The sequence below is a fragment of the Triticum dicoccoides genome, chromosome 2B (assembly GCF_002162155.2).
Source record: "Triticum dicoccoides isolate Atlit2015 ecotype Zavitan chromosome 2B, WEW_v2.0, whole genome shotgun sequence".
In the NCBI taxonomy this organism is placed as follows: domain Eukaryota; kingdom Viridiplantae; phylum Streptophyta; class Magnoliopsida; order Poales; family Poaceae; genus Triticum; species Triticum dicoccoides.
Window position 1 is genome coordinate 200,797,726 of NC_041383.1, and position 3,600 is coordinate 200,801,325.

The window sequence follows — 3,600 nt, forward strand, 5'->3', positions numbered from 1 at the left end:
CTTTACCCCGTCTGCTCTGTGCCGGATACACGGCTTCGGAAAACACACGACTAGCACACGCGGGAACGAATAAGTGGGTGAAGCGCGCCGTGTATCCAGTTCTGAGCAGGGAGAAAGAGGGTTTTTGGGCCGCTTTCAACTCGAGATCCAGTGACCTACCCATTGCAATAAGTGGCGGAGACCGAGTGGGAGAATCGTGATGCCGCTCGTCGGGGCTGTCCCCTCCGCCGCAATTCTTCTCCTTGTCGTCCTCTCGGCCGAGGGGCGGCTGTTCAAAGGACTCGTGCGTAAGAACGGGAGTGTGAACTTGGTCGGCAACAACGTCACGACTGACGGCTGATGCGGCAGCGATGTGCTACCAGAGGAGTGTCGTCGACGAAGAAGCCAAGGCGAGCAAGATGGTCGTCGGCGTGGCCCTGCTCGACATGCAGCAAGTGAAATAATCTCAAAAAGTTATGTCTGCTTCAATCAACTTAACATGAGGCGCTGAATATAATTGCTCAAAGGAGATGGACTTCAGTGTTGCAGTGAAGCTGATACAGGTTAGGAGGTGGATAGATCTATTCACGCGTCGCTTATTAAGGAGATTCGTTACCTTATGTCCCTTCATGATTCTTCTATTACTCATATCAATCGTATTCAAAATAAAGTTGATGATAGTCTAGCTAAGTTTGCTCGTCTAGAAGGCAGAACCATGACTTGGTTAGGTTCGGCCGTTCGGGGCCTTCGGAGGCGTTGGAGTCTACAGTGATTGATTGTATGGACCTTGTGATTGAGTAATGCATTATTTCACTCGCAAAAAAACAAAATAAAAAAAAACTTAACACGAGGCGCTAAATATCATTGCTCAAAGCGAAATCCACTGCAATTCAATTTTGGCAACAAGTTCACGTGTGCAAACATACCAGGACGTGTCAAATTTCAGCGCGAACGAAGTGTCGTGGAAAGTCCCACGAAGTAAAACCCATCGGTGTACAATTTCCTCAATCAGAGACACACATCCTCTGTGGCAAAGTCACCAAGCCAACCATTTCAGTGATACTAGGCAGAGCCAGCCACGCGCATTCATTCACCAACACCATCTTTTGAGTGTCGAAAGAGAATTGGAATCGAGGTAGCTGCGATAGGGTAGGCACTGGGTCTGGAGTTGAAGGCCGGCCGCCGTCCAAAAACCCTCTTTTTCCCCTGCTCGTCTCCATCCTCCTCAGTGTTCTCACTTCTCGGGGCCGCAGAAGCACAATGGCGTCGCTCGCCGGAGCCGCACTCGCCTCCTGCAGCATCCTTCTCCTCCTGCTCGTCCCCTGCGCCCAGGGCCAGGGGCAACCACCCGAGGCGCCGGAGGAGGCTTGGGCCGAGGGGCAACCACCGGAGGCGTCGGAGGACGCTTTGACGATGCTCTTAGCCGATGGCGGGTGCCGCGCCTTCTCCGGCCACTCGCCATGACGGCCGGCGTGGGCGACGCGTTCCGCGAGCAGATCGGCAGCGATCTGGGGCTCACCATCCTCTGCCCTGACGACGAGGCGGTGGGGGCGTTCATGCCGAGGTTCCATAACCTCACCGCCGACGAGCAGGTCGCGGTTCTCCTGTACCACGGCCTGACGATGGCTTACTCTGAGGAGCTGCTCAGCTGGGTGACCCGGGTCCACGGGGAGTTCTCGACGCTTGATGGGGAGGATATGCTCACCATCCGTCACCACAGAGGCAGGCTGATGCTTTCTTCGTGGCCGCCGTCGTCACGTAACAAGACCAGGATCACCAAGACGGTCGTCGACGACGACCATCTCGCCGTCTACCTCATAGACGCCGTGCTGATTCCGGCAGATCCCAAGCGTCAAAGAGTTGTGGCACTTATCGTCATTATTCTGGTACTTGTTGCCGGCGTGCTCGTGGCGTTGTGAGTTTTCTTTCCTCACACTTAATTCCGCTACGATCAAATGGAAGCACATGCAAAACGCAGCACGTACGCCTATCCATAGCATCAGTTCATGCAATTTGTTGGCGCACTAGCTCGCTCTTGTTCCGCTTCCGCCCCACAGAGTTTTGAGCGCCTTCGAGCTGGTGCTAGAGGATTCTATCTATGTATAAATCGTATACTAGTACAGCTAGTCGACAATAATTTAGATTTGGGCTTTCTGTACATATACGTCAATTTAATGAACATTGTTAATTAGTTTTTACGGGTATATTTTAATACAAACCCCACTGTAAGTTTTTACGGTATATTTTAATACGGCTGCTTGAATTGCTCCAGCTTTTCTAAATCTTGATTATGTACGCTAATTGTAGTATCTGTTATTATTATTTTGCGGGTGGCTAACTGTATCTATGTTTCCCCTGCAGATTCTTGCTGTTTCATGCACTTGTATATCTTGGTTCTCTTGTGTGCCGGCTGACAAGATGGTGTAAGGATCGCGCTGCTGCCTACGCTTCGGCCGCCCGTGTCACTCCACATGGGCAAGGGCAACAAGAACACTAGTCTGTGCCTCGCCTCCCCAGGTCGTTCCCTCGTGCTTATTTCCGTTCGTGGTGATAGATTTCACGGTTGTTTTCTCCGTCTTCGATGTATATAGTGGTTTTCAGCCAGGTGGTGGTGGCATGGTCAGTTGATGAAGCTGCAGGATCTAGATCGTGTTATTTTTCTACGCATATAGTATTATTTATATACAGTATATCTTTTGCAGGGAACACTTTCTATGTATTTAGTGTACACTTACCTATGGATCGAGGCTTCGTTTGATGTAACGAAATGCTGGTGACCATGAGTTCGATATGTAGTGGAGTAGGAGTAGCATTGGAACTTCTATTGCAAGCATCCGTCCATGGGGCTGCATTAGATGAGGGAGGAGTTTCATTTTACTATGCACCATAGTTACTTTCAACAGCTTTCAGAAAAACATATATATCATTCAAATGACATGATGCGAACGGACTTGGTGACAAATGACAAAGGAGAAGTGGTGTTGGCATGTTAGCATTGACAACATAATTTCACACACGTTTCTCAGGTTGTTCCGTGTAACTTATATTGTATACATGATCTTGTGCGTACATACAGTCAGCGATCTTGTCAACCATATAAGCAGGCTGCAGGTTGCCAACTGATTGGTCATTAGGAAGGTACCAAGAGCTTATTTTGCAACCTAACCATGCTGTTCATGTGCACGCAGCAAAAGTATACTCCTTCCAATGTACTATCCGTAGCATGCACAGGTGCCATCTTTAGAAGAAAAAAATTGAAACAGGAGGCAACAGATTTGCCTCATCTCAATATCTCATTAGTTGAGAAGAAGAAAGACAAGGTTTAAAAGGTAATATGACCATAAAGATCACTGACCGGAAATCACGTGCCACTTGATGTATGTTTTGGTGACCAACTTGCGGGTTCCGCCCATGAACCTATGCATAGGGGTTGGCACACGTTTTCTTGACTCTCCGGTAGAAACTTTGGGGCACTCTTTGAAGTACTTTGTGTTGGTTGGATGAATTTGAGATTGTGTGACGCATATCGTATAATCATGCCAACGGATACTTGAGGTGACAATGGAGTATCTAGGTGACATTAGGGTTTTGGTTGATTTGTGTCTTAAGGTGTTATTCTAG

The 3,600-nt window shown here is 48.7% G+C and overlaps 1 pseudogene; it reads left to right on the forward strand.

The window, feature by feature from the left end:
- The first annotated feature begins 350 nt into the window (after positions 1–350).
- Positions 351–3,031, forward strand: LOC119360778 (annotated as a pseudogene).
- The last annotated feature ends 569 nt before the right edge of the window (positions 3,032–3,600 follow it).